Source organism: Phyllobates terribilis, unplaced genomic scaffold (genome assembly GCF_046119375.1).
Source record: "Phyllobates terribilis strain yellow unplaced genomic scaffold, ASM4611937v1 Scaffold_7__3_contigs__length_470593459, whole genome shotgun sequence".
Classification (NCBI taxonomy): domain Eukaryota; kingdom Metazoa; phylum Chordata; class Amphibia; order Anura; family Dendrobatidae; genus Phyllobates; species Phyllobates terribilis.
In genome coordinates, this window is record NW_027362767.1 from 129,250,784 (window position 1) to 129,274,085 (window position 23,302).

Below are 23,302 nucleotides of genomic sequence, written 5' to 3' on the forward strand. Positions count from 1 at the left end.
CAATACGTTCTGACGTATAGCCTGGGCCAACGAGATCCAGAGGTGGGGCAAATCACGCTGGAGGAGTGGTCTCAGATCAGGGACCTATGCACTATGCACCCTTCTGCACAGTTTTGAAATGGCGACGAAGATGTTTAGTGCTGACGATGCCATTATCAGCATGACTATTCCGGTGATTTACATGCTGGAGCACATGTTAAACAGAATTCGGAGTCAGGTGGTGGGACAAGAGGAGGTGGAGGAAGTAGAGGAGGAGGAGTTGTATGCGGAAGGGCTAACATCTGCAAGGTCCAGACGGTCGGCAGCACCAAGGCGGCAGGCATGGGAGGGTGGGGGAAAGGGATTAACCAGGGAGCATGGTAGCAGCCAAACTAGTGAGGAAGGTGCAGGAGCCCAGGAAAAAGTGGAGGACGAACTGGCGATGGGCATGGAAGACTCATCAGATGAGGGAGACCTTGATCACATTTCTGTTGTGCGAGGTTGGGGGGAGAGGGCAGAGGAAGGAAGCATGATTGTTACCTCGCCACCAACACAACAGGGACTTGGTGCTTCTGGATGCGCAAGACACATGAGTGCCTTCTTGCTGCACTACCTGCAACATGACCCTCGAATTGTCAGAATTCGAAATAATCCTGACTACTGGGTAACCAAACTCTTAGATCCCCGTACAAAAGTAAATTTGCCGAAATAATTCCTGCCATAGAAAGGGATAGATGCATGCAGGAGTATCAGCAGAGACTGTTGCAGAATCTTTCATGTGCTTTTCCACAAAACACCAGTGGTGCACGTAGTGAATCTCACAGTTCTAACTTGCCAACCGTGGGACTGTCGAGTCTTCAGCACTCAAACCATAACAGAACCACAGTATCTGCTGGTAACAGCAATTTTGCGGAATCCTTTCACCACTTTTTTAGCCCATCCTTTGCAAGGCCACAGGAGACAAGAAGTCAGACACATAGTCAATGCCTAGAGACGATGGTACAGGAGTATCTCCAAGTGAACATCGAAGCCATGACTGTGTCACTGGACCCTTGCTCTTTTTGGGCTTCCAATCTGGATAAATGGCCGGAGCTCGCCACTCACGCCTTGGAGATCTTGTCATGCCCCGCAGCCAGCGTTCTGTCTGAACGTGTGTTCAGCGCTGCTGGTGGTGTGCTGACAGATAAGCGCACGCGGCTGTCCACTGACAATGTAGACAGACTCACGTTCATAAAGATGAACAAATCATGGATCCGCAAGGACTTTTCTACCCCTGTGTCATCCTGGGGAGAGTAAAAGCTTGAGGATTTGTTAAAATCACCTCACCAACCATTTTAAGCAACTCTGGGGCAATTGATGCCACTTAAGTGGTGTGTGTGCCCCAAATTTTTTGAAAAAATGGAGACTCTTTTTGGAGTCCCCTTACTGTGTTTTACGTGACGTTGGCATCGTCAATTACAGGTGGGTTGGGTCTCCCCCCCCCCTTTTAACCGTAAGAAACTACATACACTATGGCTTGGGGTAACACAGGTTGTTGTGACGCGCCCCCTGGGCCGCGTGTGTGTGGGGATACCCGAAACCGGACCCGTTGTGGATGCTGGGGGTTGTAGTCCTTGCATGGCGGGGACCCGTTCCCGTGGCTCAGGGTGGTCAACCCAAATGGCGTTCTTATTTATAGGGTTTTGTGATTAAATGTCCAACTACGCCACCCGTGGATTGCGGTCAGAGTGAACCGCCGCTGCAGGGCAGACCGCTGAGGCTGGTGTTGTGAGTGCAGCAGAGGATAGTATAACTCCCCACGGGAGGAGTATAGCCTCAGGGCAGCGAGCGGGGATGTTGGGGGTGATGGTGCGCGGGAACAGCAGTAACGACACAGAGTCCTGTACTGCAGTCCAGGGTATTTACTCACAGTTCTTTATCCACGTTACTACAGCTGGTCATAACATCCCACGTCGCACTGTGTTCACCAGGTGAGGGGCTCGGCCTACTCCCAGATAACATTGGAGCGTTTCACAGGACCCCCTTTGTGTGTCCTTTCTCTGGCCTGTCATACCCCGCCAGTGACCTTGCTTCTGTCCGGCTGCCTCGGGCCTTCTCTGGTAAACCTTGGCGCCGTTTCCCTGACCCTATGTGGTGCCTCCCTAGCGGGTGTAGCGAGGGGCTGCGCCACATGAAATGTCACAGCCTCCGGTTTCTAGCTGAGGGTAGTTCCCCGCCTCCACTAGTTTCGGGGACCGGTCTCCCCCTTCTCCTTCCTCCAGCCGCTCTCCCCGGCCTGCTTGCGGAGCAGAGCCCATGCAGAGACTCTGCTCCCAGCCTCCTTACTACTGAACTGACTTCTGAACTAAGATGGTGCCCACCTTTTATACCTACCTCTAAGTGCACCCAGGAACTGCCCTCTCCCTCCTATGCACTACAGGGTCCCCCCTTCCTTGGTGTTCCCTCCCTCCACTCCAGCCAGGGACAGGGACTGTCATGCTCTACTTGGAGCATATTGGTCGCCCTGTCCCCCGGAAATGTGGTGGAATGCATGCAGGTGTCGGGTCCCTGATTCATACTCCATCCTTACCTGGAAGTGAGATATCGCACATCTGGATGAGATGCAATACCTCTGTAGCGGCCGAACCCTCGGGGTGCTACAGTTGAGTCTGAAGAGCTGTTTACTCAGAGGTCTGCTCCAAAGCTTCAGTGTCTGCTAGTCAGCGTAGTAGCCCAGCTGTGAATCAAGCTGCACCGCCTGTGTATCTAATAATGATTTTTAGCTGCATCTAGCCTAGGCAGACTGTGGTGACCCCCAACCAAACCCAGACGCTCAGCCCCCTACCGCCCCCCTTTCCTTGACAATACAATCATGTAACTCTTACAACTGGATGGGTGAGGATCGGTCACAGCTTTATTAACTGTTTATACTCATTACATTAGAAAGGCATTTTATTTCTAAAATAATTCAGCTTGTTGCAGCATGCCCTGTGTCTCCAGTCTCCACAACGGCAAGTTGGCCAACAAGTGTAACTCTCCAACATGTCCTTTCTATTTCCGGGCCACGGAGGATCCTGCGTACTCGTATGCAGGACTCTGACCCCCATCCATCACTCTTAACGCTTGTTCCACTCCGTCCTGGAGTCCTGACAGGAATATGTCCAGTCCAATATCCATTAAGTGAACACAGTGGGGCCGTATGAGGCCTGCTTTATCTCCTTCCAGTTGTCCGCCTCTGTCTCTTATAAATTTTGGCATCCAAATATTTATTAGCCGCCTTGTCCGTTCGATGGCCGTGATGTCTCAGGCACCTTGCCATACCGCGCTAGGCACAATCTCTGACTATTTTTGTGAAAAATTCTCTGAAGCGTTCAGTGTCTAGTTTCATTATTGCCATTAGTTATGCGCTCTTGTGATAACCTAGGTCATTTCCCCCGGCCTGTATAACTAAGATGACCGGACCTCTTGCCTCTCTCCCTACCTTGATTACCTCCATTAGTACCTGTGGCCATTGCAGGCCTCTAATACCTCTCCAGTTGAAATATGTGTTATGAAACTCTAATTTCCTCCCGCCTGGGCGGACTTTTGCCCTTTTTCCTGCCCAATATATATACGAGTGGCCTATCACCCACACTGTTGGCTTAGCGTCACCTGTAAAAGAAACAAACCACATTAGGATAACAAGTCCGGTCTTATGTATCTCGCCAAACACGTGGATCGCCATCTCCCTATCCTCTGAACTTCCGTTTGTGACAGTCCTGCTCTTGCTGCTTCCATGGCCGCGCCTATGCGGAATGAGTGTGTCCCATAATCTTTGGGGTGGTTCCCTGCCAATGTTATGCATTTATTAAATATAGCTTGGAACTGGTATCTTGATAATGGCGTTCCATCAATGTGTGATAGGAAGAAATTACTTTGTGATCTGATGGTTATATATGTTTTTACTATTGTTACCCGACTCAGCGTACCATTTGTGGGTTGTAGAAGTACCCAAGTGCCCCTGCCCGCTGGAACCGTTTTCGATTGGCGTATGCGTAAACGTATTGCATTATTGGCTATGACTACGTCCTGGTGTAATAAGCCTCCACTGATGGTAATTTTGGATTGAGGGACTAATTCGCTTATGCATAGCGCCCCGAAGAAGGCGATCGCAAATGTAGTAGACAGTAGTGTTGCTTCAAATTGTGAGTGTCATGTTAATGGTGTTAGGGATATGATGTGAGAAATCAGTTTTAGTGACACGGGACGGGACGTCTACACTCCTGACTTGGCTGAGCCCTTTTCCACCCTTTTATGGATTGTCTGATGATGAATGTTTGTCACATGTCCCCAATTCAGTAGTTGGAAATGAAATGCTACTCCGGTCAGCCACCGCTGCCCTGACGCCCCTGATATGCCCCTCATCATTAGCTGGTGGAGAAATTCTATGGTGACTTGTAATCTAGCTTGTTCACATTGGTCAACCCGTCTGCCTGCTACTAGTCGTGTCCACTGTTCCCATGCCTTGCCGTATGCTTGCCACATCGACGGGGCAACTGACGCTCTGATTAATGGCATCAACAATTCTCCACTAGATCCCATAGGGAGGCTGGGCAACTGTTGCCCGATGGGTGGGGGTTGGGGAGGAGCTCTGTGAAAATCTGCCAATTGAATTGTGATAAAGCGTTAGACCCCTCAGCATCGTGGCTAGCGCGGACCCATACATTGTGTTTTAGGCACAGGAATGCTAGCCGGCGAAGTAGGCCTAGCACTGGGAGAGACGATGATGCCATATTATTAATGAAGTGCGCTAGGCTGGTGTTTTTTGTTATGAAGAGTATATTTTTGTTAGCCAGGCGCACGCCCCATATTTCTATTGCTACCACTATTGGAAACAGTTCCAGGAGTGTCTGTTTTTTTGACAGCACTTGTTCTGCCCAATACGGAGGCCATAAGCTTGTGCACCATTGGTTATTTAGTATTGCTGCATATCCACCTGATTCTGCCGCCCCAGTGAATAATCTTAGTTGAATGTTGGACTGTTCTGCTGACATAAATAACGTGTGACTGTTGAATGATTCTAAGAAGGTTTTCCACACCTCTAAGTCCGCCCGTAGCTGCCTGCTGATTCTGATTGTATGACTCGGTTTAGATGCCCCTTTTGTTGCGGGCAATAAATGAAGAGAAAAAATCCTTCCGACTGGCATCACCCGGCTCGCAAACACGAGGAGACCTAGTAATACTTGCATCTGCTGTAGTGTTACTTTCCATACTGCGCAAAAAACCTAGATCAGGTGTAATGTTTTGGTATTTTTTCCCATGGGAGGCGGAACAACCTTGCTGTGGTGTCGATTTCGATGCCTAAGAACGATTTTTTTTAGTTGTGGGGCCTATGTTTTTGGTTGGGCATAATGGGACTCCAAACCGACGAGAGATGTTTGTGAATTCGTTGAGTAAGGGGCAGCGAAAGTGGATGACCAATCGCCACATGGCAGAAAAAGAAAGGAAAAAATCAGCTCACCCACCTAGAAGATCAACAGCACGGAGCCAAGAGTGCTACCAGACGAACATGAGGAACCAGGAAGATCCAGCTGAACAAATCTTCTAAAATCCACTTTTTATTGGGTCATACAAAAATATTTTAAAAGTCCACCTTGGAGAAGAACAGCAAACGCGTTTAGAACTAAAGATTCTTAATCATTGCATAGCAAAAAAACAGCAAGTAAGTGGTATGTATATGTCATGTCCTGCTATGCACCTGTTCAAGGCTGAGTTAATCAGAAATTTAAACACACATACCATGTTAAAATCGTATATCATAGAAAAAATACATATAAATGTAAATAATCAAAAAGAAAAGAAGAAAAAGGGAACATATATATAATAATAATAATCTATAAATGATCATTCATAATGATACATCAAATCATGTCTGATGTTTAAACCCGCTGGTACACGTGTATTTAAAGTATAAATCCACCAACTTTCTCTATTAAGAAGCTTTCTCCTATAATCATCCACCAAATCTCCACCAATCGCCATGGCCCGCGGAGGGGACACCACAGTCAGTGAATCCTTCCTTATTTAGTATAGAGTCTACCAATACTTTGGGCGTATTAGCCCAGCTGCGAAGCAAGCTGCACCGCCTGTGTATCTAATAATAATTTTTAACTGCATCTAGCCTAGGCAGACTGTGGGGACCCCCAACCAAACCCAGACGCTCTGCATCTAACCCAGCCAATCATTTGATAGTATTGCTAGTAGCAGAGTCGCATGGGCTCTAAACCTTGCATAGCCTGTGTATTTTTTCAGATCGATAAGGATGACCCAACTCGTGTTATCTGTAACATTTGTCACCAAAAGCTAAGTAGAGGCCAAAAAATCCATAGTTTGAGTACTTCATGCATGAACCGTCACACGGATATGAAGCATAAGTTGCAGTGCGAAGCTCACTGTGCTACAATGCATCATAGCGGGCCGGGACAACCACCATCTGCCCCACCTGTGTCATTCTGGGGAGACTAAAAGCTTGAGGATTTTGGAAAATCACCTCACCAACCATTTTAAGCAACTCTGGGACAATTGATGCCACTTAAGTGGTGTCTGTGCTACAATTTTGGGAAAAAATGGAGACTCTTTTTTGGAGTTCCCTTGCTGTGTTTTACATGACGTTGCCATCGTCAATTCCAGGTGGGTCGGATCCCCCCCCCCCTTTTAACCGTAAGAAACTACATACACTATGGCTTGGGGTAACACAGATGGTTGAGTCTGAAGAGCTGTTTACTCATACTATAGCCTGGGAATCAGAGGTCTGCTCCAAAGCTTCAGTGTCTGCTAGTCAGCGGAGTAGCCACCGCCTGTAGATCTAATTACAATTTTTTTTTTCAAATTCAAGGTTTTTTTTATTTTTGTGTTGAAAAAGTACAAGAAAATACAATATACATAGTAAAAGGGGTAGTATAACTATAAATCTATGCATAAAGACAGTACATTGGGGGGTACAGGGAGGGTTTTCCATCAATATCCAGATCAAGCATGTATTTTTCCATATGAAAGATGGAGAGAGAGGGAGCGGACCACGGCAGACCACCAATCAATAGAGTGCGATTATGATCATTGTTGTGCCAACATCACGGATAACTTTAGTTGGGGGCTAGATGGTAGGCGTCAGAGTTTTGCAAATCAATCCAATCCCTCCAAATCACACAGTATCTATCAACATCAGCCGGTGAGATGGCAATCAGATGCTCCATCCTATTAAGGAGGGAGATCTCCGCGAACCATTCCTCCACAGTGGGTGGGTCTCTGGTTTTCCAGTGTCATGGAATGACATTCTTAGCCGCCTGTATTAGGTAGCCTATTGATGACCTTTTATAACTACGTTTACTTATTGGTAACATTGATAAAAGGAGGGCTTCTGGCGTATTAGGGATAGTCAAACCAGTTATTTTCTCAATCATGGGAACCACCTTTGCCCAAAATGCATTTATTATAGGGCACGCCCACCATATAAGTGACATGGTCCCTTCCCCCTCCCCTCATCTCCAACATCTATCTGAGACCACTGGATACCATCTATGAAGAACTGCTGGTACCCGGTACCATCTAGAGATAATTTTGAAGGAGGTTTCCTGAGCTTTGGACCCTATTGAGGTTTTATGTGTTAGGAAGAAACATTTATCCCATTGTGAGTCAGAGAAGGACTTCCCCAGTTCCCTTTCCCATGCACCGCAGAATCCTGGCCTATTGTCAGTTACCTGGGCAATGAGGAGATTATACAGTAGGGAGATGGAGTGTGTAGGGGGTGACAATCATAGGCTCAATTTTTCAAAGTTTGTGAGATCTCTATGAAGATGTGTGCGCTTCTTCACAGTTGAATAGAAGTGTTGTAACTGGCTATATTCAAAATTAGCCTTCGGGGAAGTGGCTCTTCCCTGTAACAAGTCATTGAGGGGGAGCAGCGATGTATTGGAGATGACATTGTGTCACCCCAGGCCTGGATGCCACAAACTTGTAAGGCTGTGTCTGAGAGCAGGAGGGAGGTTCTCTGGTCATGGACAATTTGCATGCAGCACCTCCTGTCCCAGGCCAGTAGGGGGAGCAGGCTGCCCCTATAAAAACTGGTACTGAGGGCAGGGTTAGATGGACCAGGACCCACTTCTGAAGCATCCAGAAGAGTTCCCAGAAGAGAGGAATAGGTCAGCCGCAGCTGAGGAGTCCAGGAGGCAAAGGAGGAACAGAAAGCCAGGGACAGAGGCGACAAGAGCCGGTCCTGGCAGAGAGAGACTACACAGCCGGATGCTGGGGCCCGACGCTGTCAGGGTTGCAAGCCCTGCAGCAGATAACCAACCTGCAAGGGATTTCAGGTCCCTTGGCCTAAGAAGCCTGGAGGCTCCGCCACACAGAGGGACCAGTACAGCACGGAGAAGCTACAGGTACCTAAGACCCGAGTCGCAAGCCATACAGGCGTAGTACACGGCAAGCTCAGGGACGTGGGCTATCATACCACTAAAGGGGGAGATAGTCAGCAAGGGCAGAGAGAGAACGGTAGACCTACCCACTCACCCTGACCAGCGGAGCTCGCCCGAATGCCCTCAGACACCCAGGTCCATCCCTACCCTGTACTCCTGGTGGGTCTGTGATAAGATCTGCAGTAAAAGACCCTGGACTGCATTATTGGACTCTGTGTGGTTACTGCTGCGCCTGCACCATCACCCCCAGCATCCTATTACACTGCCCTGAGGCTACACTCCTCCCATGGGGAGTTGTACTATTCCCTGCTGCATCCCCAACACCAGCCTCAGCGGTCTGCCTTGCAGCGGCGGTCCCCCCTGACCGCAATCCACGGGTGGCGTAGTCGGACATTACCTAAAACATATAAAAGACTGCCACTGGTCTGACCACCCTGAGCCACGGGACCGGGTCGCCACTACTACTCCCAGCATTGCCCTAAAGCCCGGTCCCGAGTGCCCCACGGCCCAGGGGGCGAGTCAACATGAGAAAATAATAACGGATGGGATTTATTTGAACCGAGAAATCTATTTCCAGGTAGTCCTTGTGGGAAATCTGGATTATCTGAAATCGGGAGCAAGGGGCCCTGGGGGTCGATTGAGGATAAGCTTTTTTTTTGGGATCTCAAAGCCAAAGCAGTGGCATAAGTACTATATGACATGAGGCCAAGAGAGGGGACAATTAAATGGGCGCACCATGGGAGAGTGGTAAGAGCTTTAGGACAAATGGATTGAGCTATTTTGACCCACAATTTCCCCTCCGAATGATGGAAGAAGTCCAGGATTCTAGCGTGTACTGCTGCCATGTAATACCTTCTACAATCCGGAAGGCTAAGGCCCCCCTTTTGTTTGTGTCTGATCAGAACGTCCCCCCGAATGCGTGGACGCCCACTTGCCCAGATAAATCTGCAAAAGCTACTGCGTAGTTTTTTCCAAAAATTTGAGGGAATTACCACAGGAATGGTTTGGAAAAGGTATAAGAGTTTAGGTAGGACGTTCATTTTTAGTATATTTATTCTGCCGAACCAGGAAAAATCCTTCACCGGCCAAGAAGTAATATCTCTATGGAGTTGTTCAATGAAGGGCCCAAAATCAGGGGCGGACCTACCGCCCGTGCAGCCGGTTCATTGAACGGGGGCCCTCGAGGGAGAGGGGGCCCCTCCAGCCTCCAGCAGGGCCGCCATCAGGGCATGACTGCCCTGACTCCAGCATGGGTCCCGGCCGGTCGGGCCCCCCTCTTGTGCGTCTCCTCATGGGGCCCCCCCTGCAGGACCCCCCGCCGTCACATGACCGGAGATGTCCCTGCGCTCAGCATGGGCCTCCGGCCCCATGCTGAGCGCAGGGACATCTCCGGTCATGTGACGGCGCCGGCACAATACTTACCCCTCCCGTGCCTCCGCAGCGTCTTCCGCGTCCTCTGACTGTGACGTCTCAGGTCAGAGGGCGCGGTGATATGTTTACACCGCGCGCGATCACTCCTGAGCTGTCACAGCGCAGAGTGGGAAGACGCGCGCAATGCTGGAGTCCGGAGCAGCATCAGGTGAGAAGTGAGGTGAGTATTTGATTTTTTTTTTTTTATGCATGGGGGCATGGGGCATTATATGGTGGGGGGAGAGTGGGTGTGACATTCTGCATGGGGCATTATATGGGGGGGTGACATCCTGCATGGGGCATTATATGGGGGGGTGGTGTGACATCCTGCATGGGGCATTATATGGGGGGTGGGGGTGTGACATCCTGCATGGGGCATTATATGGGGGGGGTGACATCCTGCATGGGGCATTATATGGGGGGGTGTGACATCCTGCATGGGGCATTATAAGGGGGGGGTGATATCCTGCATGGAGCATTATATGGGGGGTGACATACTGCATGGGGCATTATATGGGGGGGGTGACATACTGCATGGGGCATTATAAGAGGAGAAGGGGGGAAGTGACATCCTGCATGGGGCATTATAAGGGAGGGGGTGTGTGACATCCTGCATGGGGCATTATAAGAGGGGGAGGGGGGAATTGACATCCTGCATGGGGCATTATATGGGGGTGGGGGGGAGTGTGACATCCTGCATGGGGCATTATAAGAGGGGAAGGGGGGAAGTGACATCCTGCATGGGGCATTATAAGAGGGGAAGGGGGGAAGTGACATCCTGCATGGGGCATTATAAGGGAGGAGGGGTGTGACATCCTGCATGGGGCATTATAAGGGAGGGGGTTTGACATCCTGCATGGGGCTTTATAAGAGGGGGAGGGGGGAATTGACATCCTGCATGGGGCATTATAAGGAGGGTGGGTGTGTGACATACTGCATGGGGCATTATAAGGAGGGGGTGTGTGACCTCCTGCATGGGGCATTATAAGGGAGGGGGTGGTCTGACATACTGCATGGGGCATTGAAAAGGGGGGAAGTGACATCCTGCAAGGAGCATTATATGGGGGGGGAGAGGTGACATCCTGCATGGGGCATTTTATGGGGGGTAGAGGTGACATCCTGCATAGGGCATTAAAAGGAGGGTGTCATCCTGCATGGGGCATTATAAGGGGGGAACAGCCTGCATGGAGCGTTACATGGGGGCCAATATTCTGTATGGAGCGTTATATGGGGGACAGTATTCTGTATGGAGCGTTATATGGGGGACAGTATTCTGTATGCAGTGTTATATGGGGACCAGTATCCTGTATGGAGCGTTATATGGGGACCAGTATCCTGTATGGAGCATTATATGGGGACCAGTATCCTGTATGGAGCATTATATGGTGCCCATAATACTGTATGGAGGACTATACTGTTCCGTCTGCACTGTGCGCTGTGAGGATTCGCCGGTTTCTGAGCTATTGTAGAATTTACAATAGATATCGCTCATGTAATGTAGTAAGTGAAATCCTTGGCCTTGTACTATATATATATATTTCTCTGCGGTATCTTTCCATCATGAATCATGGTATGTGTTAAAGGGGCCCACTGAAACTCTGTCGCCCAGGGCCCACAAAAACCTGGAGCCATCCCTGGGGGTAAGTATAACAAGTTTTATTTTTTTTAAATACAATTAATTAACTAGGAGTGGGGGGAATCAGAGATGCACGGGGGGGGGGGGGTTGAGAGATGCATGGGGGGCAGCCTTCATGCCCCCCTATGAAGGGCAGGGGGGGGCCCAAAAAAAATTCTTACACAGGGGCCCACTGCAGTCTGTGTCCGCCCCTGCCCAAAATTAAGATAAAATAGACGGGAGAGGTCTCTATGAATAAGATTTCCTAAGTATTTGACACCCTGTGAGGGCCAGGCAAAGGGAAAGTTGGACTGGATGGGAATCCTGTATGGATTTGGGGAGGGAGACATCGAGGGCCTCAGACTTCGCTGCATTGATTTTAAAATTTGACCATGTACCAAAGTGATCTATTTCAGCCATAACAGCAGTGATGGATATATCTGATTGAGTGATGTATACTAGGACATCATCAGCAAATGCAGAGCACTTGTACTCGGTGCCTCCCACCTCAATCCCCCTAATATTGGGGTTATCGTGAATTGATGAGAGCAGGTGTTCCATCACTAGGATGTATAAGAGAGGGGACAGAGGACATCCCTGCCTTGTCCCATTGGTGATTATGAAAGGTGATGATAATGTTCCATTTATCTTCAGCCTAGCTGACGGATTACGATACAGGGCCATGATTTTGGCTATAAAAGGGTCTCCTACCCCAAGCTTTTTAAGAGAATAATATATGGCGTGCCAGGAGACTCTATGGAATGCTTTCTCAGCATCCAACGAGAGTATCTAATTACAAATTTTTAACTGCATCTAGCCCAAGCAATACTTTGGGCCTAGTAGCAGTGTCTGCTAGTCAGTGGATTAACCCAGCTGTTACGCAAGCTACACCACCTGTAGTTTGGACACTTAATTTTTTCAAAGGAAATGGTTCTGCCCCCCGGGACACTCAGTGAAGAGCATCGGGGAGGCACCCCAAGGCACAGGGGCTGGGACTGGTGGTAGGACGCCTTGCGGTGGACCGCCAAGCTCGATCCTTATAAAAGCTTTTTAACTGCAGCAGCTTTAGTGGACGCTACTGGAGCTGGAACTCTATTTTATTATAAATGTAAAAACACAAACTAGTACAAGTAACGAAAACAATTTCCAGCAATATAACCAATACATAAACAATGTATGTACAAGGGACCCCACCTGCCTGACAACCACAATACAACCACAGCCTATCCAAACATACCTCAAACTTCCTCCAGACTTACACCTGATTCTGCTGTAACAAAAACCAGAGATGCAGAAACAAAATACATATAACAAAATATAAACCACATAAACCATATGAAATAACAAACAACACTTAAATCATGAGTAACACATAATAACACATACACTACCCCAACTCTCACTATATCCCCAACCCGAACCCGCCTCTAAGTTCCGAGAAAGTCCTTCCGGACTTAGGGCGAACCCCGACAGTTTTGGGCCCGGGCCAGTCCAAGTTCATGCCTAACCCCCCCTCAAAACCCCCACCCCACCTAACTAACCCCCAAAGTAAAAGAACAATAAGACAACAATAATAATAACAACAACAAGAACAATAACAAAAATACCATCCGCACCGGTTCGGTGCTTGTAAACCTTCTTCATGATACCATTCTCAAAACAAAAAGCTACGGTGAGAACTTAGCCCACCACCAGGAGGCTTGGAGCAATCCAGAACTAAGGCACCTGGAAGGAGAAACCCCTCCAGAGACGGGAGGCCTCCGATGCACCCAGCCTTTCATACTCCAAGGAGCGCACCTTCACCAGGTCACCAAGGATGTTGCTACATACTTCACCCACTGGGAAGATTTTACTGTCCGTCGACACTAAACACCGTGCATTCCATGTGAAAAACCTAACCACTAGGCTAACTAGAAAAAGAGTGCACTGGTCCCGTCCACCAAGGTCTCTGAATGCCCCATAGGCCCACTCAGCGTAGGAGAGGCCCGCCAGCCTAGGCCAGCCAATGGAAGCGCCCACCTGTTGCATACCTCTGCATTAAAGGGACACTGAAGCAGGAAGTGCTCCATGCTCTCAAGCGTGTCAGCACAACTCTCACGAGGACAATTCCTATCTTCGGAGTTCCTGTACTTCAAGTTGTCCCTCACATACAGCTTACCCTGAAAGCAGCGCCAAGTCAAGTCCCAATACTTCGCGGGGATCCGTTTTGAATTTAAAAGACGCAACCCCACTTCCAGATCCCGCTTGGGCAGTCCCTGAGGGCCAGTGGCTTTTGAAAATGGGTCGATAGGATCCTCTCCTCGAGAAGTTTCCTCGTGAGAGTCCTCACCTCCCACACTCCCAAACCCCACCGGCGTATTACTTTCACAACCGGGGTAACATAAGCCGGGAGATGCCCGTGCGGTGTGCGAAGATCCTTCACACGCCCTCCTGTCTCCCAATTCTGGAAGAAGGACTGCAACCATCCCCTACAGGAGAATACCCACAGAGGAGCCCTCTCTTTCCAGAGGTTTGATACATTTAGCTTAAGAAAGGTGCAAACCAAGAACACCACGGGGTTGACCATATTCAACTCCCCTAGTCTCCTCGTACGGTAAGTAACCTCCCGCTTGACTAGGTTCAGCCTGTTTCCCCATAACAGTTGAAAAAACAGGCTGTAGACCCGCGTCCAGAGAGGCTCTGGCAAAATACAAACGCTGCCTAGCTACATTAACAATGGGAGCAGGAAACCTTTGCACAAGCTCACCCTTTCCCTCAGGGTCAAAGACCAACCCTTCCACTGGTCCACTCTCTGGGCGGCAGTTTTAAGTCTACCTTCCCAGTTTTTGGTTGGGTAATCACCCTGGCCAAATTCAACGCCTAGGATCTTGGCATACTCTTGGGGCTCTGGGAGGGTGTCCGGGAGATCAAACCTGGGATCTCCTCCCCCCAGCCAAAGACTCCCACACTTGCTCCGATTGACCATGGAACCAGAGGCCCTGGAGTAGCCCTCCACCTCAGACATCACTGCCTGCACCTCCTCTTCCGAGGAGACAAAAACAGAGACATCATCAGCATAGGCCACTACCTTCAGGGCGGCCTCCCGTTCGCCCGCCTGGTCCATCCTCACCCCCGCTATTGGTCCACGATCCACCCTCCTTATGAAGGGATCAATCGCGAACACATACAGCAGGGGACTGAGAAGACATCCCTGATGAACGCCGGAGCCCACCGCAAAGGCCTGTCCAATCCAACCGTTCACAAGTGGGAAACTCTCCTCCCCTCTGTACAATGTCTTCAGCCAGTCCACGAACCTCCCTGGCAGACCATACCTCAGAAGAGCGCACCACAGGTACTCGTGATCAACCCGGTCAAAGGCTTTGGCCTGATCCAAGGACAGCAGATACCGCTTCCAGAGGCCAGCCCTACCCTGCTCCACAGCCTCCCGGACACCGAGAACAGCACTAAAAGTGCTACGGCCAGGAACACAGCAGTGCTGGGACTCCGAAAGGAGCCGTGGCGCAAACTTCACCAACCTGTTAAAGAGTACTTTAGCCAAAACCTTCCTGTCCACATTGAGAAGCGCTATGGGCCTCCAGTTCTCAATGTGCGATGGATCCTTTCCCTTAGAAAGAAGGATCAAAGCTGACCTCCTCATTGATCTCGGAAGAGTGCCCGAGGAGAGACACTCATTAAAAACCTGAGTCAATAAGGGGACCAAAAGGTCCTTAAAGGTCTTGTAGAACTCCGACGTTAAGCCATCCGGACCTGGTGATTTTTTGAGCTGGAGCCCGTCAATCGCCAGTCTAACTTCCTCTTCTTTGATCTCATCCACCAAGACATCAAGCGAGGGGTCTACCCCTGATTCAGGAATGGCCTCAGCCAGGAAAGCCGACGTCTCATCTCGATCCAGCTCCTTCCTCCCCAAGAGATGTGAGTAAAAGGATCTGACGACCTCCAAGATCCCTGACCTGGACCTGGTCAGGGATCCTGTACTGTCCCTCAAACCCGCCACTATCTTACTACTCACTGACATCTTGCAGTTTCTGTAAGGGTCGGGTGAGCGATACTTCCCGAAGTCCCTCTCAAAAACCAAAGATGTGTGCCTATCATACTGACATCTCTTGAGTAAGGCTTTCACCCTGGTGATGTCCTCACGGCCACCCCCAGTCGAGACAAGTTCCTCGAGTTTCCTCCTCAGGCCCCGATACAGGAGATCCCTGTTCAGGCTTCTGAGGTTAGAAAGCTGGCGGAAGAATCTCGCCACCCGATGTTTGAAGATCTCCCACCACTCTGACTTAGTGTTACCAAGGCCCAGCAGAGGTACCTGACTTTGAAAGAAATCCTCAAAGGACTGTCTTACAGCTGTTTCCTTCAGGAGTGACGAATTCAGCTTCCAAAATCCTCTTCCCATCCGAGGAGTCTCTGTAAAATTCAGAGAAAACATAATCAGACAGTGGTCGGAGAATTCAACCTCTACCACCGATAAAGGTGAAGAGACTGACTCCTTCAAATAAAACCTGTCTATTCTAGACCTACTCTGACTACCTCTGAAATAAGTGTAACCCGCGTGGCCCGTGGTGTTCCGGATGTGGACATCCACTAGGCGAGCCTCATTAACTATGCTATTCAAGGCGACGCTGTCGTAGGCCAACCGGTCTCTGGAACCTCCTCTGTCTTGGGGCATCGAGACATTGTTGAAGACCCCTCCAAAGACCACCTGTCGGCTACAAAACAAAAAGGGTTTAATACTCATAAAGAGACACTTGCGGTCCCACTTAGTCTGGGGACCATAGATGTTTATGAGCCGAAGCTCTTGTCCCCGTATGAACACATCCAAGATCAAGCACCTCCACATTTCCAACTCAATAACCCGTCAGCATACTACATCTGCGGTCTTGAAAAGGACCTCCACCCCGCTATACGGCTCAGCCGCAAGAGACCAATAGGAAGGCCCGTGTACCCACTCCCTCTTAGCTTTTTTAAGGGATGTGAGATCGGCCAACCTGGTCTCCTGCAAAAACAAAATGTCGGCGTCAAGCTGGCCGAGAAAATGAAAGGCCGTGAACCTAGCCGCATCAGACTTTATGCTGGCAACATTAATGGTCGCCAGCGTCAACGGGGTGAGTGCCGCCATCATGAGTGATCAGGTTGGACAGCGACCTTCTTCCCACCCCCCTTACCCTTTACATGTGTTCCATTTTCCTCATCAGAGGACGATATAGCACGTTTCAAGCACACCGACACATCCATACCTGCTGTTCCAGACACAACTTTAACGGGCACAACTGTTTCAGGCGCACCCTTGCCCTTGTCAGGAGGCCCTGGGTCGACCCCCCCCACCAGAAGCCCGGTTTCCCCGACTCCCGATGTTGAGGGCCTGGCGCCCCCTTTAGCCCCTACATCCTTGTCCGCAACTCCCAGCACCAGACCCCCCTCCTCCCCCCCCCATCCGAAGACAAGGGAGACTCGCTTAGGGCCTGGTACTGGTTGGAGAGCTCCACCGGAGGAAGGGAGGAAGAGCCTTCCTTTGGCACCTGGCCCCAGGTGGCCTTCTCCTTAGAGTTACCCTTCTTCCTCACCCTTTTCTTCTCACTCTTCTTTTGCTGTTGCCACTCTTCATTCCCCCCCCTCATCCACACCTTCGCTGGTTGAGGATAAGGGAGCGGTGGCCCCATCCTCCCTGACCATCCTCCTGACCTCTTCGTCTATCTCACTGTCCGGGACCTCAGCTGCAAGCTCCCCCGAACTAGGGACCAGAGGCAGGGACATAACCCCCAGGTCCCTCTCCACCACTCTCCTCGGACGCTGCTCTTTCCCTCCCGCCTCAGGGGGAGGTCTGCTCCTCACCGGTCCCTTACTTCCTACGCTGCCGCTAGTCCCTTCACCGGCTGGTCTGGTCCTCATCTCCTCCCTACCAGCACCTCCCGGATTCAGGCCAACATTGGCATAGGAGCGCGGACAGCGACTAAACGGGTGTCCCAAGACACCACACAGGTTACACCGAATGTCCCTACAGGTTGCGGCCAGATGACCCACCCCTCCACACATCGCGCATTTCTCCACCTTGCACCCCGCGCTGAAGTGAGAGGGGCTGCCGCACCTGTGGCACAACTTCGGCTGCCCCTGGTAAAAGATCAGGATTCGGTCCCTTCCCAAGAATGATGAAGTGGGAATGTGGGTAACCGAGTCACCCGAGACCTTCAGTTTTACCGTAAAGGTCCAGGCCCCTGACCAGATGCCATGCTTGTCCAGATTCTTTTTGGGAATCTGGACCACCTCCCCATACCTGCTCAGCCCGGTCATGATGTCCATCTCAGAAAGTGACTCGTTACTGGTGAGCACGGTCACTTTCTTCACTGAGTTTTGGCGAGAGATAGCCTGGACTATAAACCCTCGCCATTCAGGGCAAATCCGAGCCAGCTCATACTGAGACCAGAAGAGCTCTAGGCCCTCCGATCTCACAAAGCTGAAGTCGAAAAAGGTGGAACCATAGGGATGAATCAGGGCATAGATGTCATCAGCCCTGAAGCCCATCCCCAGGAAAAGCTCCACCACCTTGTCCCTAGAGGGGCACGCTTCATTGCCTTCCCACTGGAGACGGGCCACATTCCTACGGACGCCACCCTGCCCTGCTGTTGGCAGAGACCACCTAACGTTCTCTGCCCCTAACTCTTGGAAGGTAGACAGACCATGTCGGTCTATCCAGAATGATAAATCTACCTCCCTACCCTCCACTGTAATGGACTGCTCTCCCCTCTTCAGGGAGTCCAGGAGACGCCATTGCAAGTAACCCTGCCCAGCGTCCCCTGACAAGGACCCTCCACTACCCGCGGCAGCGGCCGCCGCAAAGGTGCGGACATGCGAACCGCCCTCTAACGAGGCCGCCAACGAACCGGGATTCCTTGGCCTCACACTTGGCCCCTCATTCACACTCACATTCTGCCTCACATCCTCACCTACCGCCCCTGCACTACTACCATCACCACCAGCCGTACCACTCACCACTTCCATACCTGCATCCTCACCTACATCCTCACCTCCTTCATGTACCCCATTCATCCCCACCTCATGCACCCCATCCATGCCAGCCAGAACAGTTGGGGTACTAATGGCTTTACCCAAGGTCCCGGCATCACTGGGGGGGGGGGGGTTTCAGGACACTCACCACATCCGAAGCATTGTCCTTACTCCCCTTCTCCCCCTCTGCCACCTTGGACCCTCCAATATTCATGCACTGGGTATCACAGGGGCCGGGATTTTGGGCGCCGGGTTTTACCAACCTCACAGGTGCAGACACCCCGGCCGGTTTACCCCCGGCACCCTTGTCCCCAGCATGCGGCCCCTCAACCCTCTGGCCAGATATGGAAGCAGTGGCTCTCTCCTCCCACACCATCCTCCGGACCTCAGCCAAGATCTCTGAAGAAGCTGCTCCGGCTCCACCGCCACAACCCCCACCTCCCTCTGCCCGAGACCCAGAGGCCATGGGAGACAGAGACGGGAACTCCACCACACTGAATATGTCTGGCGCCACCGCCAGCGATGACCCTTTGCCATCCCTACTGTCCTCCGTAGGGATCGCCACACCATCACCACTCGCCTTACATTTGCCTTTACTCTCCCCACCGGACCTGCGCCGAGGACCAACTTCATGATCCGGGCGCCCTTGACCGGTGGGGGTTACACAGGAGACAGCAGCAGCAACAGTATCATTATTAAATACGTAACGCATACTCACCGTCTCCTGTGCCTTCTTCTTGCGCCCCTTCTTCTCCTTTCCGGGTCCCGGATCATTGTCCCCGAAACAAAAATGATGGAGGTTCACCGGGGACTCCAGCAACTGGATGGTCGCCATGAGCCCCCCGGACCCCGAAGACGCCTCCATGTCCTCCTCCTCTGATGTGCTGGAGGCAGGCAGCGCCATCTGCTCAGGACGCAGACCGGAAGATTTAGGAGGCTCCCCAGTAACGCTGGCAGGCTGCTCGACCGGGATTACTGCCACCTCCTGGGACACTGTTCCTGGATCCGCCTCTGTCTTTCCTGCTGTCTCCCTCCCAGCCGCAGGTTTCTTCTGGGCAACTCCAGGTGCTGTGGTGAGCAGGACGAGGGGCGGGGCACCGGTGCAAGGCTTGCTGAGCCTTGTGGTAGTATAAGCATTGCTAGCTGCTTTTACTTTCATGTCCCTCCTGCCTCCCTCCTTCCCTCCGCCCACAGACTGTACAGAGGCAGTGTCGAGAGCTCGGTGGGTGGGACTAGAGGCGGACTGGCGGACCGGCAGACCGGGAACTGCTGGGCTCTGCAGTTCCACTCACGGCTCTCATGGTGACCGCGCCGAGCACCGAGGTGGGCGGGGCAAGGGGCGAGCCGACAGACCGGGGACCACTGGGCTCTGCAGTTCCATGTGTGTCTCTCATGGTGGCCGTGCTGAGCGCCGAGGTGGGCGGGGCTTGGTGCGGGTCGGCAGACTGGGGGCCGCTGGGTTCGGTAGTTCCACGTGTGCCTCTCATGGTGGCCGCGCCGAGCGCCAAGGTGGGCGGGGCTAGGGCCTGGCTGGCAGACCGGGGGCCGCTGGGCTCTGCAGTTCCTCCTGCGGCTCTCACAGCTGCCATGCTGAGCTCTGAGGTGGGCGGGGCAAGGGGCGGAGCCCCGGACCTCGATCCCCCGGCCTTTGAGCCCGCACCCACACTATCCTCTGCTCTCACTAACAGCACGCCTCTTCCTCCACCCCCCACCTTCTCCTTCTCCATGGCTGGGGTAACCCCTGGGGCAGCACCCAGCGCTGTGGTGGGCGGGACAGGGGGCGGGGCTCCAGACAAACGTTCCTTTCCAGGCTCCTGGCTGCCATGCATAGTCCTGGGAGTGCCTTCACTGGCCGACAGGCCCCCTTCATACGCCCCCCTTCCTTGCTGCGTGGTTAACCCCTCCTGGCCCGAGAACCGCCGATCATTAGAGAATTTCTCAAGAAAGGGACCCGCAGCCCTCTCTATTTCCGCCTGCCTCTTCTCCACCTCGGCAATCCTTTCCTTGACCCTCTGGATTTGCGTAGCGATCGCCGGGCGCTTCCTCTGGGCTGCTGCATTATATAGCGCCTTGGCCTGCCGCAACTCCAGCAGGAGTTTTGCCAGTGCCACCTTCCCCTTTTCGTGGCACCACAGCATCTCCACCACCCGCTGGGAGAAAGCCTCCGCCGAATCGTCCGGGCCCCTCTCGGCCCATGGGGCACTCCCCTTGCCTCCCTTGGGCTTGTCAGTCCCCTTGTTAGCCGATGCCGGCATGCTCACCGTAGCCGCTTCACGCTGGGACAGCCTCCCAGACCTCCTCACAGAGTCCTCCGATGGATCCATATTCAGTCCTCCGACCCCACCCAGCTCAGATCGGGAGGGCCGGAGCCGGGGGATGCCCCCCGACACCACTGCCTCGGTCCTGGGAAAACAAAGAGGCAAGGGTCGGGCTTAGAAAAAAGTCCTAGTTGGAGATTCCCAGGAGCTCCTCCACACAGCTCTCACTCAGCTAGGAACACAGGTCACACCTCCTCCACTTCCTGCTACTGCGGCTGCTGGCAGCAGACTTGCCCTCCAATAGATCCTTGTAAAAGGATTTAAAGTGTACTCATTCAAATTACAGAGACAATTTAAATTAAAAAGATTAGACCTGCCTCCACCGCAGGGGGGCTCGCTCGACCCACCAGCGGACAGGCACCAGTATTGGGAGAGGGGGGCTGGCCGTCAGGGTCCACCGCAGCTCTGGCACAAACCCGGCGACACGGAGGTCGCATGGGCAGGAACGGACTGGCCATGTCGGCTTCGCACTTTTTTGGTTTTAGAAGGGCATGACATGCCTATATCTGTGTCTCCCCCTCCTTTTACTCCTCCACTTCTTTTCTTTTTGCATGACTATATGTACTTGTCACTTTTCCATGTGTTAGTTGTGTCTTCTGAGCAGTTTGTCAGCTTTTGGAAACCTTTGAAGTGGTTTCTATGTGTTTCTATGTGTTTTTGTTTGCCTGCCATTGGTTTTAACGGTGTTCGAAGGTGTTCGACTAACAGTTCGACGAACAGTTCGGAGAACATACGGGTGTTCGACGAACCGAACTGAACTCGAACACTACGGGGGTGGCTCAACACTACTGGTGACTCGGATAAACTTATCCTCAGAAGCAGAGGTGACTCTTCGTCTTCCTTTCCTGGGGCGGTCCTCATGTGAGCCAGTTTCTTTGTAGCGCTTGATGGTTTTTGCAACTGCACTTGGGGACACTTTCAAAGCTTTCCCAATTTTTCGGACTGACTGACCTTCATTTCTTAAATTAATGATGGCCACTCGTTTTTATTTACTTAGCTGCTTTTTTCTTGCCATAATACAAATTCTAACAATCTATTCAGTAGGACTATCAGCTGTGTATCCACCTGACTTCTGCACAACACAACTGATGGTCCCAACCCCATTTATAAGGCAAGAAATCCCACTTATTAAACCTGACAGGGCACACCTGTGAAGTGAAAACCATTTCCGGTGACTACCTCTTGAAGCTCATCAAGAGAATGCCAAGAGTGTGCAAAGCAGTTGACTCGCCCAGGGAAATGGTGATGACTCGGTACCCGGGCCTTTAGCCTGGCCTTGTAGGGATGTCGCGGTGGTCGGCTCCCGGGCCCGTACCCTGGGGTCTCTCCTTAAAAAGGGTGGATATTTTGTTAAGTTAATAAAAGAGTTCGTGACGCCACCTGTAGCTTCAGGTGAGGATCACCAGCGCTGCGCAGTCCACTGAGGCCGATGATAAGGCAGCTTGATGGTATGGCTCCCCACAGGTGGAGCTAGGCCTCAGGGCAGTGTAGGGAAATGGATATGCAGGACAGGCGAGACCAAGCCGGGTCAGAGCAAGAGCAGGGACAGACAAGATAGTCACTTCAGTACCTTTTACTGATGGAAATTCAGGCACGTCCCGGAGCACTGTAGGGTGAAGGGTGCATGTCAGGATCCTCCCAATGAGCGGGTTTTGGGCCTCCTGTTTCTTGCCTCTGCGTAGTAAGTTTCTGACCTGCCTGGAGCTAGGCCTAACTTTGTCTCTGTCCTGCTCTGGCTGACCTTGTGGTAGGGCCTTTTCTTGGAGTGCACGCTCCAGACTTACGGGGCCTATGTGTCTCCTGGCTCTGTTACGTATCAGCACTTTAGCGATCCTGGGACTTGTAGTTCTCCAGGGATTCCGGTTTATCTTACTGGGTCGTGGAGATCCCGGTAAGCTTCGGACCCGGTGTCTGGTAACTGCTTCGGGGTGAGCCAATTAAGCTCCTCTGCCCCCTATGTACTAACTTTTCTCTTGCCTTCGGCCTACTCGGGCCCTCACTAGGCTACTCACACTAACAGCAGCTTGCCACGCTTCACCGATCGTATAGCGCCGGCACACCTAAGCTCACCTCTCTGAGCTACAACTGAGTCTGGACTGTGCTCCACTGCAGGCTGACCTCTTTCAGGCTTCTCTACTGCAGGAACTCTCTCAACAGGTTTGCTCTCTGTTAATTCCAGTCTAGACTAACTGCTGCCTGGCTCCACCTTCCCTATTTATCTATCCCTAACGGGCTCCCTCTGGTGGTCTGAGGTGGAAGGTGGAGATGTGTGAATGGTTATGGGGGCCTCTTGTGGAGAAATCCATCAATACACCCTTCTAGGATCTGTGATACCAAGCATAGCTGGGCGTCACATTCCCCCCTAGTTAAGCTCATCTCTCCCGGGCTGAAGTACATTTTATAACAATAACATTAGGAAACATAAGCAATACAAGAACAATTTTCCCTTTATGGGAGGCACGAATCTTAAACGTTACATAACAATAACTAAGCAGAGTGTCCTCAGAGTTCAAGTCTCCTATGGTGAGGTTCCCAAACTGGATGTCCATCTC